General features: G+C 30.3%; 1 pseudogene; it reads left to right on the forward strand.

Moving 5' to 3' along the window:
* The first annotated feature begins 14,702 nt into the window (after positions 1-14,702).
* On the forward strand, positions 14,703-15,951 carry LOC145028834 (ethylene-responsive transcription factor ERF024 pseudogene; annotated as a pseudogene).
* The last annotated feature ends 985 nt before the right edge of the window (positions 15,952-16,936 follow it).

Here is a 16,936-nt window from a genome sequence, read left to right on the forward strand (position 1 = left end):
CTCTCCATTCCGATGATATATTTATTTTTGATATTCGGTCTTTGGTTATCAAAAATAGGGAAAGAAATATTATGATATCATCCGGATATGGTTTTTATGATTGTTTGAATTTGGATTTTTGAAGACCTCTGAAGACGATGATTTATTTAGTGATGCGATGTGACACTTATTTCTGGTCTTCACAGATCAAATTTTTTGCATTACTCGATGCTTCCCGGTTCAGATTACTTATTATTGAGACTCTACCACAGGATGATTCTTTGTGTTTGCATCCGGTTCAACTCTTATGAATTTCCGAGTTTGGATTTGTGATTTTTTGAAGACGAAGATTATTTTGGCGATGTGATGTGACACTTATTTTTTTATCGATTGATCAATTTTTTGGTATTTCTAGACCATGTCTTTGGACTCACATTATTTATTATTCGGACTTCATTTTATGGATGCTTCACATTTTTAGCAGGTTATTCTTTGAAGAATTTTGGTGTATTATGATTTGAGAACTAGAGATGTTTTTCATACTTTTTGAAGTTGATGTGTTACTTTTTTTGGATCTTCTACTTGCTCATGGTGCTTATGACTAGTTTGAAGATTTGGATCTTACTTTTCTGCTTTATTGGTGGTGCTTTGAATCCGAATACATTCATTGTATAGAGATTCATGGCCAGTTTTAGACATCACAGACACTTCAGAGTTTCAGAGACATTTCAGCGTTTGGTTCTCATTATGTTTCATTTTATTGCTACACTTGCTAGTTAGATTACGGTATTATAACCTTGTATCACTTATTGTATCTCTCATGATTTGTAAGCATTTAGGGAGAGAATGTTGGAGCATGGAAATGCTCTACAAATAATGAGTGATAGTTAGGTTATTTATTTCCCTTTATTGCATTGTAGGTGTATTTTCTCCCTCCTATATAAAGGGAGAGTTGGTCATTTTCCTTAGTGTGAACCAAAAATGTAATTTTCTAGAGAGAAAAAGTGTTGGGATCTCTCCTACCAAGGGAGAGTCATCTCTCCCACCCATGATCTTGTAATCTTACATTTTTTACCTCTCTTATCTTATATAATCTATGAAATTCTCATCAGAAGTTCTTCATATTCTATATTTTTATACCCGTTAAATCTCGAGATATTATTCTTCTGCATTCACCGATCGTCAAAATGGGTTCTAACAGGGTCTGAGCAAGGTTAAGCATTTTGAGCATGCTAGATACATTGGACTAAGAGACGATATTGATTTTAGATGTTAGTGTTGATGTTATTTTTGAAACTATATAGCAATTAAAATTGTAATTAAATAGTGATTAATTATATAGATATTTCTTTATATTCAATATGTTTGATGTTGTTTGTCAATTAATTTACTACTGCATTTCGCGTTACATTTTTTTACATCCTGGATATTAAGTTATTCGAAGCACCATAGTTAGGAATACTTTGGAAGTATGTATTGATTTAAGACTATCAGTAATCGTTTTTAGATTGACCATAAAGATTGGAGATTGCATTGGGATTGCTGCAAAATTCATGAGTACTTAGAGATAGAGATTTTAAGTATATGTTAGACCCACACTGAAAGATTACTTCATGGATTTAGTCATGATTAATTCTAAGACGATGATATGCTCTATTCTTAAAATGGATATACCTAAGTCATATTTTACGAATTGGTTATACATTTGTTTACTCTAATGCATCTCACAACTAGGTGCTATAAATTGTAATTCCATGTATGATTCGATGAGTAAACTTGCATGATTATATAGTTGAAGTTTATTATTTCCTTTTTCATTAATAGGAAAAGTGATATCTTTTGGCCCCTTAGTGTTTTGATGTTGAATTTATAGTGTTGGGCCCAACCAAGACTGAATTGATGTGTTCGATTGGTAGTCATATGACGTCATCACAAAACAAGATTATCGGGAAACGAAATCTTGGACAAGATATTGATTCTAATACATGTATCATGTTAATACAATATCAGGAAGAATGAAGGAATAAGTGATCACTTATCTTAGGACCAATAAAATCTTGTAGTTTCTTGAAAACATTCATTACTAATTATTCGGAGTTGTATGGGCAATTATTGTTAGCTACATATCTAAGTGGGAGAATGTTGGATTAATGTATCTAAGGTCCTAACTAAATTGGTGCGGTAGCTTTGACAAAAGAACCTAAAAATCATGGAGGATCTAGGCACATCGAGAGGAAATATCACTATATTAGACATATGGTTAAAGAGGGTGCACTTGTGGTGAGTCGTGTATCAGTATAAGAGAATCCTACTGACCCTCTTACAAAGGATCTGAGCAAGGTCAATCATTTTGAGCATGCTAGATGCATTGGACTAAGAGACAATATTGATTTTAGATGTTAGTGTTGATGTTAATTTTGAAGCTATATAGCAATTAAAATTGTAATTTAATAGTGATTAATCAAATAGTTATTTCTTCATATTCAATATGTTTGATGTTGTTTGTCAATTAATTTATTATTGCGTTTTGCTTTGCATTTTTTACATCCTGGATATTATGTTATTTGAAGCACCACAATTAGGCATACTTTGGAAGTATGTATTGATTTAAGAATATTATGATTCATATGTAGATTGACCATAAAGAATGGACATTGCATTGGGATTGCTGCAAAATTCATGAGTACTTAGAAATAGAGATTTTAAGTATAGGTTAAAACCGCACTTAGAGATTACTTCATGGATTTAATCATGATTAATTCTAATACGATAATATGATCTATTCTTAAAACGGATATGCCTAAGTTATATTTTACGAATTGGTTGTGCATTCGTTTACTCTAGTGCATCTCACAACTGGGTGTTATAAATTATAATTCCATGTATGACTTGATGATTAAATTTGTATAATTATATAGTTGAAGTTATTCTTTCCTTTTTCATTAATAGGAAAAATGATATATTTGGGCCCCTTGGTGCTTTGATGTTGACTTTATAGTCTTGGGCCCAACTAAGACAAAATTGATGTGTTCGATTGGTATCTGTATTACGTCATCACAAAACGAGGTTATCGGAAAACAGAATCTTAGCCAAGAGATTGATTCTAATCCATGTATCATGTTCATACGATATCAGGAAGAATGAAGGAATAAGTGATCACTTATCTTAGGACCAATAAAGTTTTATAGTGTCTTGAAAACACTCTTTACTAATTATTCGGAGTTGTATGGGCAATTATAGTTAGCTACTTATCCAAGTGGAAGAATGTTGGATTAATGTGTCTAAGGTCCTAACTAAATTAGTATAATATTGATGAATAAGAGTAAAGTCCTTTTTAGGTTTCCATCATAACCAAGAAATTACTTAGATTGATTTTAGAGAGAGAGAGAGAGAGAGAGAGAGAGAAACAATTTATTAATATATTATATGACTAATATATTAATTAGAAATAGTTATAATTAATTTATGAGTAAATTACATGAATAATCCTTATAGTTTGGGGTAATTTGCATGTTTGGTCCCTAACTTATCTTTTTAACTCGGAAGATCCCTACAATTTGTTTTTGTTGTGCGTTTGGTCCCTATCTTACCTAAAAAGACTATTTTTGCCCTTGATATTTTTTAATTTATTTAAATAAGATGGGGTAAATAAGGTTAGGTAAGGTAACGTGGAACTAGGGTTGGGGATGGTTTATTCAAATAAATAAAAAAATCAATGGCAAAATAGTCTTTTTAGGTAAGAAAGGGACCAAGCGTGCAACAAAAACAAACACTAAAGACCTCCCGAGTAAAAAATATAAGTTAGGAACCAAACGAGCAAATTACCCCAAACCATAGGGACCATTCATGTAATTTACTCTTAATTTATGATTAATCATAATTAATTATGGGTTAATTAGAATTAATTAAAATTCGAAGGACTATAGCTTTAATTGTTCAAAAGTGGAGCAGAGGACATGTTCTAGAACCCTCTTGCATGGGACAATTTTGAGATTCTGGTTGAAGTCTTCTGGAAGCCTTCATGTGGAAGATCAAGGAACTATATAATTAACTTATTTACAATAATATTATTTTATGTTTAAATCAGGGTTTCTAGGTGCTCCTTATTAGCTATAAATATAGCCTTTAGCATTAAAATTTTCGGCCATGTTTTTCAATAGAGAAAATCCAAAAATTTAATACATCTCCCATCTTTCCTAAATCTTCTATGGTTCTTGTATTGTTGGTGTGAACCATTAGAGGCTTGCACTCAATTAAAGTTAGTTTTCAAGAGAATATTGGATTGATCGAAAGGGTTTGTTTACAACAACAAATCAGTACTATGCAAGTAACCTTGTGAATTCTGATTTCAACTAGGATTAGATTTATGTTGTTCAATTGCATGTTGCTTCAATAGAGTAATGACATAGATCTAAATTAGGTTGCATATACCCTTAAGATTTTAAGATATTTTCCCGTATTATTACATATAAAACCCATCACATTTAAGGGTTAATTTAGGTTGAAACAAAAAGTCTCGTACATCCCTATCGACCCTAATGGGCTCTAATTCAAAATTTCAGTTTGCACCCTAAACTTTTCGGTAATGACAATTTTTACCCCATAAACAATATTCTTTGTATCATAAGGTTTCTAAATTGACAATTTCAACCACTCATCTAGAAAATAATTACAAGTTCATCAAATACTAAATTATTATAACTATAATCATTTATTTGGGTTATTTAATTATCCCTTTTAATTCTTAAAATAAAATACTAGAACTAGTTACTTAAAATACGAATATATGAACATCCAGAAACCAAGATGTTACAAATAAGTTAATATGTATGTTACCTTACAAATGAGATGCATAATAGGGAATTAGGTGTATGAAGTACTATGCTTTGATATGGTTCAATGTTGATCTTTAACCAGGAAGTTTTAAAGGCCATCATTATGTATAACAAGATCTGAAAAAAATAGATGTATGTAGTCAAGATTGGATTTGTTCGTCTTATATGTTGAGAATGAGACATCTAAGTCCCTTAACTAAAATTTTAACACTAAGTGACAATAATTGTAGTTCATGTATCAGGTTCAACATGATGTTTGTATTAAAGGGATATCTAATACATCACCCATGTATATCAATTTTAGTTATGAACATTTAGGAATTGAATGATGTTAAACGACATTTCATCATGTGTTGCTCGGGGCAGTGATATATTGCTAGATATTCACTACTGTCTATATTATTCTATAATGTTATCTTGAGTAAGTGGGAAAGTTTTGGTTTAATATGCTTAAGAATGTTCATCAAATGATATTTCCAACAACATATAATCATATAGGGCCACATCAATAAAAAGTAAAAACTTAAATTAATTATTTTATCTTCAAGAACTTAATCCATGTTATAATATCATTACACTTGTATTGATTATTTCATGAAAAAATAACAACATAATTTATATTTTACTAATTGTTATAAGTATGTTAATTCAATTAAGGTTAAAAGATTTAATATGTATATGATTTATTTAATTAATTTAAGAGTTATGTTAAATTAATAAAGTGTGTGTGTGTGTGTGTGTGTGTGTATATATATATATATATATATATATATATATATATATATTTAGGTTATTATATTCAAAGTAATTATTGTGTTATTGTATGCATAAATGTGGGCTAATCATTTTACTTATTTTAAGAAAATGAATAATACATATTATTGATGTAATAAAGGAAATTTGCATAGATGTAATAAAGGAAATTTGCATATTGAAAGTATCATATATTCTATTAGCTTTAAAAATCCGATTTTACGAATTATAAGACTTTTAATTCGGACATTCTGACAGAATATGTTTGAGTATGTTCAAAAATAAATTAAAAAAATTCTTGAAGCATAAAATAATAAAAATATTTTTGAATATATTTATTCATCATGATTTTAAAAATTTCTTGTGGAATTTTTTTTTCCAAACCATCAATTGAAGAATTAAAACAAAAATTACATTAATTCATATAGATTACATGTAACAATTACTAAGAATTACATTTATTGTTAAAGAATAAAAATAAAAAAACTTTCAAATTTGGAAAAAAACATCAAAATGTAATAAAGACACTACTACATTCTAAAAGAATAATGTTGCTAAGAGACGTCGTTCAAATTTCATGGTCCATTATTCAAGCATCAACTTCTGTAGAAACAAATACAATAATAAATTAGTGAGAAAATATCAATATTCCATTCCAACATAATTGGAAAATTCGTGATTCCATTATGATAGAATTGGAATTCATTTACAAATAATTATATTAATTCGGAGAATTCTAACAGAAATGTTCATGATTATCATAAAAAACATTCTTTTCTGATAGAACACTATAAGCGAAGAAATACCATTCAGTTGAAGCATTTCATCGAGCACTTAGTGTGCATCAAAATAAATTTCAATTTTGGATGAGAGGGTGCTACAACTGCTGCAATAAGAACCCTAACCCTAGGAGGGTGCTACAGCTGCATCTTATACCCCATTCTTCACCCGCCACCTCCTATCCGCCATTGGAGCCGGAAATCGCCGGAGCTACCCCCTCCTACGTCTAAAAGAGAGCGAGCAAGTTGGATGTAACAAGTCTAGGGTTGTCACGCTACCATCCCTTTCGTGGTGGCTAACTGTTGTGAACCGCAAAGCCACCGCTATGTTTATATGGCTGCTGTGAACTACCGATGCCCAACCACCGCCGCCTCTTCAACGAACATTGAAGACGAAGGTGACCGATTGTAACTGTGGCAACGAGCGATCGGAAGTAGAAAGATATTGGTTGTCGTGTTGTGTTTCACGTGAGTACGAGTGTTTCTGCTCGTGTTTGGATGCGTATTCTAGAATATTTCGTCGTGTGTGTGCTTCGTTGGCCGGAAGTGGAGTATGTACGAGAGGGAGATGAGAGGGAAAAGGTTGGGGGTGACGATGAATAGAAGAGAAGAGGGAAGAGGCGGACGTGATGATATATACTAGAAATTAGGTTTTACAACTGATATTCCTAAATTAAATAGATATTAATTGATTTATATATTTGCCATAATTAATTAAATGTATGATTACATATTTACCCTTTTGAAATGATTGTTCTATATTTATTCATACAATAACACAATAATTACTTTAAATATATGAACCTAGCTCTCTCTCTTTCTCTCTTTCTCCTCTCTCTTTCTCTCTCTCTCTCTCTCTCTCTCTCTATATATATATATATATATATATATATTATATATGTGTGTGTGTGTGTGTATGTATGTATGTATGCATGTGCATATATATATATATATATATATATATATATATATATATATATATATATATATATATATCAGTGTTGCAGAAATCGGCGTAATCTGTCAATTAATTGGCGATTAATCGTTAATCGGACCTCCACCGATGAGATTTATTGTTAATCGGTCACTATAATCGGGTTTGGTCAATATTGGTCAAATTTGGAATTAATCGGACCTAATCGGGACTAATCGGACTTAATCAGACATAATCGGGATCGGTCAACGCAGGTCAAATGCAGACATAATCGGCCTTAATCGGACCTGATCGCCGATTAATCACTTTTTTTGTAGGATTAAAATTAGATTTATAAATTTTTGAATAAATTTTTTAATAATTAATGGTCCCCGATTAATCACCGTGTAACCGATTAATCCCTAATCGCTAGTCCATCGATTAGCAGCCGATTAACGATTTCTGCAACCATGATATATATATATATATATATATATATATATATATATATATATATATATATATATATATATAGACATGGTTTTATAAATTATAAAGGTTATGGATTAAATGAGTGGGAGGTTGATTTTTTTTACTCTCTTTTATCCTCCATATCTTAATTTCATCCGAATCACCACCACCCTCTCTCAAGAGGGTGGTCCAATACATTTAGATGGAATTTAACATGGTTGTTGAGTGTAAGCATGATACTTACTTATGTTAGACTTAAACTCGTGATCATGCTTTTGTTTCTTTACCTTTTGGACGAATTATCTCTATTACACACATAAAAATCATAACTTTATGGAGATGCATGTCCAATGCACGTACTTCTCCAAACTAGGTCAAAAAGGAAGAAATGGGGTCAAAACCCCATGGATTACACGAAATCAACACAATAGTCTATATCTGATACATATTATACTCTTAGGATATAAATGACTAATAAAGTTGCAAATTTTATCTTGAACAATCACTCAAATGTTCCCAACAAGAAGAAATGGCTTAAAAAATTAGATCTACATGGAATTAACCACAAAGTTAAAGGCTTGAAGACTTACAAAAGTATAGGAGATGCTCAAAGAGGTTGAGGTGATGCTGGTTTGCTAATCACTAGCCCTCATATCTTTTATATAGGGCTTACACCCGAGATATAGGGTGTTGAACTCTAGCCACCACCATCGTGGTGAGGGGATGACCACGCCATGGTTACTAAATGAATATCACGTCGTGATATAGAAGTAACCACATCGTGGTGTCATGAAAATCATAAAGCCACAATGATGCAAACCATAAGACTTATACCTAGAAATCAGATGTTATGAACTAGCTGATGAGCCTAATAGGGTGGCTCCAAAAAACAGGATGCTTAGAATTGGATACAAGCATGCTCAGAAGTATGCAACTCATAATATAGTTTGTTATCAACAATTCACACATGATAGATTAATATTAATATAAACATTTTAATAAGAATCTAAATATGAAGAAGCTTTGATTATGCTTATACAATGAGGTATTTACTTGGATAAATTGTCAAACTAGGGTGCATGAAGCCCAAACTTTATGAGATACTCAATCTGCATATGACATCGAGATTAGACAAGTGTGCCATGATTGATGAATCACAAGTGACTAATTTGGTAAAGTTTTTATATTCATAATGAGTAGAGTTATTGAAGCTAAATGAAACGTATAAGAAGTTTTTGTATCATGAGTTGATAATGGTCTTGTCCTCCTTTATTAAAAGTTATGTAATCTACACCTTGTTCTTGTAGAAGCTTGTGCTTCTAATTCTAAATAACGAAAGAAGACTATAATAAATATGAGGTCATGTGTGATGGGTGAACGTATACTTATCCCATTTGGCTCATATATCTTAAATAACAATTTGTTTTAGCTCGAGTAAAGGCTAAGCAGTACAACATGATTATCAACCTTCATAGAATGTTTTACATAAATAATGAGAAGATAATATGTCTTTTAAAAACAAGTGATATTCCTAAATCTACCTTAAAACATTTATTTAGATTTAGGTATGAGTGCAAGGACAAGCCTGATGTAAGAGGATTTAACTTACTGTTATATTTGGAGTTAGATAATATAAAAAGAAGAGCTAAAGAAAGGGAATTACGTCTGCATCCATCTTGAGATATTATTGAAGGGGTTGAGTAGATACAATGTATGTAAGTTTATATAATGTGTTTGTCTTTTATAAAGAGTACTCTTTCTCTATCTCTTTCTTTCTTTCTTTCTTTCTTTCTTTCTTTCTTTCTTTCTCTCTCTCTCTCTCTCTCTACATATATATATATATATATATATATATATATATATATATATATATATATATATATCAGTGTTGCAGAAATCGGCGTAATCAGCCGATTAATCAGTAATAGGACCTCCACCGATGAGATTTATTGCTAATCGGTCACTATAATCGGTTTGTTCAATGCAGGTCAAGGTCGGAATTAATCAGACCTAATTGTATCTAATCGGACTTAATCATACCTAATTGGGTTTGGTTAATGCAGGTCAAAGTCGGACCTAATCGCCGATTAATCGCTTATTTTGGAGGATTAAAGTTAGAGTCATAAATTTTTGAATAATTTTCTTAATAATTAATGTTCCCTAATTAATTTGCCGATTAATCCCCGCCTAGCCGATTAATCCCTAATCGCTAGTCCACGGATTAACGATTTCTACAACCATGATATGTATACGATATCCTCGTGTGTATATATATATATATATATATATATATATATATATACTAGAACCAAACTCTCTCTCTCTCTCTATATATATATATATATATATATATATATATATATATATATATATATATATATATATATATATATATATATAGAGAGAGAGAGAGAGTTTGGTTCTAGTATAAACCTTATATATTGTGTGAATGTAAGACTTACTCTCCACCAATCATTTCATAAAGGTATTATAGTACATATGTTGAGTAATTATGCAGATAACCAAATTTAAAAACACATGATTTATTAAAGTTGAATAACCGTCATCAAGTTTAAAAACATATAATTAAGACTTATTCTTACCACCCATGTCATTTGCATTTCGTTTAACATCATCACAAGTTCACAACCATACCTAACACCGGCTTAAATTCTAACCATCTACCATCATAGATTCACCAAACCTATCATGACGATTTTAGTTTCTTACTAACAACTCCCCAACCTTCTTCTTCTTCTTCTTCTTCATGTCACCATCTTTACAACCGAAAGCCTCACGTATAGATCTGAGGGTCATCGAAGGAAGATTGAAATGCACTTGCCCTTTTTTTCATTGGAACAATGATGATTAGAATGTAATTTTTGGAGGATGGCAGTCACGATTTTATCTTCTTCTTTTTTTTTTTTTTTTTTGTGTGTTTGATTAACGTCTGCCAACTGTTTGGCGATTTTCTCATGTAATTTTGCATTTTTTTTGTCAATAGCACTATTAGTAAGTTCTTTTTTTCTTTACAGTAACTTTTGAGTAATTTATGTTTTTTTTTTTCAATGATATTTAGTCTAAATTTCTAGACTCTACAAAATCTCATACAACATGAAGTTACTTTAACCATTTTACCTCTATTACTTATATTAATATACTTCCATGATTGAGCTTGTACCTAATTTGTAGCTTGTCATCCCTATATTTTTGTCAAGAACATTAAATGTTACCCTTCAACTTGAATCCATAAAACATGAATATAGTACATGATGACTTGTTTTTGGAATTAGAGGTCAAAGCTCTCCTAAGTTTTTAATACATGTAAATTGATGCCCATACCTCAGGGAATTAGATTGGCTATTATGGCTTCTTAGGAAGAATTTATAGACCTGGAGGAGTGGTTGCACAACAACCGAAGTACATCTATACATATAAACATATGTTATTTGAGGTAAATCATAACTATAAAAACACATGACCATATGAATTAACTATGATATTTTACAATAAAGTTTTTGGGGTTTTTTCTAAGATAATTAGATTATATTTCTATCCTAACTAGGGGGTTGTTACAATAAATTTCAAGATCCAATAAATAGGTACAAATTAGAAAAACAAAATCAAAACATATGATCATCTGATATTGGGACATTATTACCATGTTCTTAAAGAATCCTAAATTTAGTTTACATGATATGTTATCTTATTCTTAAAGAATTCATGAGTTTTGTTTTCAAAAACTCTAGTTGGTTATAACAATTCATGAATGTTGTTTAGAATAATTACTGATTAATGGATTTTGGTTTCTTTTATATATATATATATATATATATATATATATATATATATATATATATATATATATATATATATATATATAATTTTTATCTCATTCTCAAAGAATCTTGATGTAGATATAAGAGTTCTACAAAATACATTCTGAAACTGATTCTTGGATAATAAAGTACAAAAAAGATTGAAATGAAGAATGGAAAAGAATTATTGGATGTAGCTACAAGTCAAGCATGTGTGTTTACTACAAGAATGTTTCATGTACTTATATTTTTTTCTTTCCTTTTTTCTATGTATTATTTCATGTACTTATATTTTTTTCTTTCCTTTTTTCTATGTATTATTCTTAAAGAATGTTTTTTTATTTTTTCAAATATGTTATATTTCTCTTCAAAAATGTAAGTTATGCATTTGGATTATCTTATTCTTTAAGAGTGTAGTTTATGAATTTACAATTCATATCTTATTCTTTTAATCTCACAAAATGTTATATTCTTTCAAGAATATTCTACATATATAGTTTTTTGGAAGATTCAACCATTTAAGTCGTTTCGTTATCCTCAAATTCTACAAGCATATTTGATTCTTTGTTAAGTTCAAATAACTCTTAATACGTATTTTTAAAGAATACATTATGCTTTATGAAATCCTTATTTGTATTACTATTTAAATGTTTTAAAAAAATATGTCAATGTTGCAATAAAATATTATTATTTTGATGCAAATTATTATTTTTTAGAATATATGCATATGTATATTTTTAAGAATATTAGTTGTTAAAACAAATCATTTGAAGAAAGTTATATTTTATAAGAATGAAAAGAATACGTGTTAATAGTAATATGATATAACTTCGTTTTGCTAAAAAAGAATGTAATTATCCATATTTAATTTTATTAAATAAGATAAATAAGTATTTAACAAAAATACAATCAAATTAAGAGATAATAAGGAATCTTTCATTTTTAAAAATAGGTTAATAGATTAAAATAACATTACAATAAATTAAATATATAGTTATATATTAAATGCTATCATATGTTATAGTAATATGTACCCTTAAATCATAAACCATTCATTAATTTAATCGAATAACTAAAAATAATCATATATTCAGACAATATTTGTAGTTATCGTGACAATAAATAGTATTTACGTAATGGTAGGGTTCTATTTATTTTAAATCTTCCTCGTTCAATAACGTTCTATGTGAGTTATCTTCAAGAGTGAGTTTATAACCTTATTCGATTATAGGTTACCTACTGATTGTATAAAGCTAATTACCAGTAAATTAATTCGTTTATGAGTACGTATTTTGTGTTTATACCTTTAATTAATACATTTTTCATACACTCATGAGAGGTAATCAATAATAAACTATGGATATAAACACACTCCCGACGATAACTTTCATATAGAAAGATATGAAATACAATGTAGAAGAGACTATTCTAACAAGACCTGACATTACATAAATATTAGGTCCACGCCGTAATGAGCAATCTCTAAGAATCAGGAATTTTTCATGCATCTAAGGACATTTTATCTTCACTTACATTAGATCTGATCCTTATATCACGAAGTATTAGGATCAACTTCTTCATACACAAGTTTACTTGAACCACATTGTGGAGTCTTCAACCTCCCGTCAAAAGGCAACATAGACACCCATTGAAGCCTTCAACTTCACATTATGACTACAGGGTGAGATAGTTTCACTTATCAAATTATTGGGTTTGACCAACCATATATGTTTGTTTGATTTACAAGGCACATCCATTTTGGTTGATAGTACATGTGAATATGTTTATGTAAATCATGAATAATTAATATGCATGGCTAATTTTAAATATTACTCGATATCTTAAGGACGAGATGTGTTGTTATATATATATATATATATATATATATATATATATATATATATATATATATATATATATATATATATATATATAGAGGAGGGTTCATGCGAAAATGTAAATAATTTGCGAAAACGCGAAAACAAGAAAAACCTATGATATTATATCACCTCAACATTATATTTTGGAAAATAATTCATCCAAACTTTGAAATACATGATGATAATCGATGATAGATGATAAACTGTTTCATATTAGCAAAGTATGATTTTTAACATTTTTATCATGAAAACATGAATTTAAAAATGATTAAAGATGTGAAAAAAATATAATTATAAAAACCGTCTTTAAAACTATATTACCATAACACCATCCAATTCAAACTTACTCTTTAATTTATTGCTAATAAAATTATTTTTTTTATAGTACATGTGTTTAATTTTCATAAGATAAAATCTGTTTTCGCGTTTTCGCAGGATATTTATATTTTCGCATGAACTTACTTCTCTATATATATATATATATATATATATATATATATATATATATATATATATATATATATATATATATATATATATATATATATATATATATATATATATATATATATCCATCGTTAGCATACCGCAGACAATATATATCTTAGTCGTGGCTTTGTTAGTCCCTACAATCAAGCGATATAGTAAATGATAGCATTCCGCCTAGCCTGGGCTCGATGTATTGACCACTACTTCCTTAGCCTTGGCCATGAAACTATTGTTTTGGCTATGTCACCACAAATATTTTTAGGGGTTTTATAGCTTTTTTTTTTTTTTTTTAATTTTTTTTTTTACACTTTAAGAGCTAACCCCAACAGAGAAGATGAAGAGAATTATGAGGGACATATTGAGAGCCAATTTAGTGATTATTTGTGTACTTCACCTTCGAAAATTGGTTTTCAATTAGGGTGATTTTAGAAACGTTTGTAGTAATACCAATTAGTTTTCTTGGTTTCGATCCATTTAATTTTTCCGTATTCATTTTTGGTGTATTCGCACTTCCCAGTATATTTTTAAAACAAGTTCAAGGGCATATGATATGATCATTTTACATTCACATATTTTCCAAACTCACATAGCTACAACCTATCTCCAACTCCCTACCATATTTAGTATTTGGTGGGACACGTGATAGCCAATATGTTCCCTTAGTGTGCGACACAAACTACAAAAGTCAGTTACATATAAGTGCACAACTAATAACATGACATTCTCAATCCTTCTGTATATTTGGGAGTTTGAAAGACAATCATAAACATAGATATCAACCACTGTTGTAGCTCAAGTGGTTTATCTTCCAAAATGATCCACAGCAAAGATCTTGCGGGACACCGCAAAAACCTCACAAGAGGCAGTTCATCACCAACTGGTTTGCAAAATAACCACATGACATAAACCCTAGAAACTTCATCACAAACCATATATAAGTGCATGGCTTCCATGATGATCTTCCTCAACAAACACGTTTGTGAACTTTCAGGCATCATACTAAGAAGAATTACAATGTTGAAAAGCAATATTATCCCTCTTACAGGTTCTTCCAAGAAACACCCTACTTATCGTGGAGTGAGGCGTAGAGGAAACAATGGAAAATGGGTTTCCGAAATCCGTGAGCCAAAATCCCCTAACCGGATATGGCTTGGTACATTCGCCACTGCTGAAATGGCTGCGGTGGCTTATGACGTGGCAGCGCTCGCACTCAAAGGTAGAGATGCCCACCTTAATTTTCCCGACGCTGCTTCTTCTTTGCCAGTTCCTGCTTCTTCTGCTTCTCGTGATATCCAGGCTGCTGCCACTAGTGCAGCGGCAGCTGCGGGGGCAGCGATGGATGCTTTGGTAAGCTGTCATAGTGGTGATGTTACAGCTGAGCCACCAGTGATTTGGATTGCCGATGAGTTTATCGATGAGGATCTAATATTTGATATGCCTAATATGATAAACAGTATGGCTGAAGGGATGCTTCTTAGCCCCCCTCGTTTTGACTTCATAAGCGATGAGAGTGCTACCGGATCTGCATTTGATCACAGCCTATGGAATTATACCTGAGTTGTCGATTTGTTCAACGCTACTTGATGTTTATATATGTCCGGTGTTTTTATTTCTGTTTGTATATATTATATTATGTAATCGACGAAGAAAACGTAAAAGATAGCAAGGGTATGAAAAGTATGGGGATAGTTAGGGCTACAGTGATTAATGTAGTCGAACATCCATCGTAAGATATACGTACGTATTGCAGGTTTTTTATCTGAGAACAGACATGTTGAAGAAAGGTATCTAGAATAGACACTTTGAGAGTGATAGGGATGTTTCATGGTCAGTTCGATGTTTTACCAACAAGTTAGGTGCATATGATTAAACCGAAGAACATAAATTACGGTTTTCTTAGTCAATGGTGCGTCTTATTTTGATTGCGAAATATTGCGGAAAGGCGTGTAATCTTTCTCGGTTTGCCTGTATTAGAATTCTAATTAAGGTTTTTAATATTGTAATTAAATATTAAATACTATATGTTTAATCACTTGAGCAATAAATTTTGTATAGTGACGTGCACATTGTTTAGGTTTATATAGTTCAAATGAATTGTTACATTGTTTTTGGACAATCAATACAGCTCTACTATTTTTTCTTACTCATTAAACTCTACAAAGTTCAATAGAATATTACAAAGGATTTAGATCATTTTTGGTCACTTAACTTTTGATTTTGTGTTCATTTTGTCACTTCACTCTTTTTAAGTTTTAAAAGTCATCAAATTTTTGGCTTTGAGCTCATTTAATCACTTAACTTTTGGTTTGATCACATTTAGTCACCTAATTTTTAAAATTATGCTCATTTAGTCACTAAACTTTTAAATTTTTTCAAAAGTTTAGTGACTAAATGAGCACAATTTTAAAAGTTAGGTGACTAAATGAGCACAAATATAAAAGATAAGTGACCAAAACAAAAGTTAAGTGATTAAATGAACACAAAGTCAAAAGTTTGATTACCTTTTAAAACTTAAAGAGAGTTAAGTGATCAAATGAGCACAAAACCAAAAGTTAAGTGACCAAAAATGACCTAAACCCTATTACAAAATGTAATTTATAGTAAATATTTAAGAATTAAAAAAACTTTTTTTTACTCATTGAAGAGTTCAATTACCATTAAATTCCAAATCTATTGAATGCTAAGGTGACACCTCACAATGTTAGAGTTTCATTAAATGAATAACATAACGACTTGTCATCTTATTCAACTCTCTCATTAACTCACTATTATGGATGCTCTTAGTATCCACTTAGATGTTTTACCAATAACTTTGGTGTATATGAGTGTTTCGATCAAAGAAGAACATTATTGGGACACATTTTAATTATACCAGCTTGTGATTAATTAATATTGGCACGATAATTTACATTCAACACAATAGCAATGCAAACTTGCAATCTTCGATGTATGCTTAAATCTTAGCTTTCCCATCCAAAAAAATAAATGAGACGCTAAACCTTTACATAGATCAGAAATT

Source organism: Lactuca saligna, chromosome 2 (genome assembly GCF_052625555.1).
Source record: "Lactuca saligna cultivar CGN05327 chromosome 2, ASM5262555v1, whole genome shotgun sequence".
Classification (NCBI taxonomy): domain Eukaryota; kingdom Viridiplantae; phylum Streptophyta; class Magnoliopsida; order Asterales; family Asteraceae; genus Lactuca; species Lactuca saligna.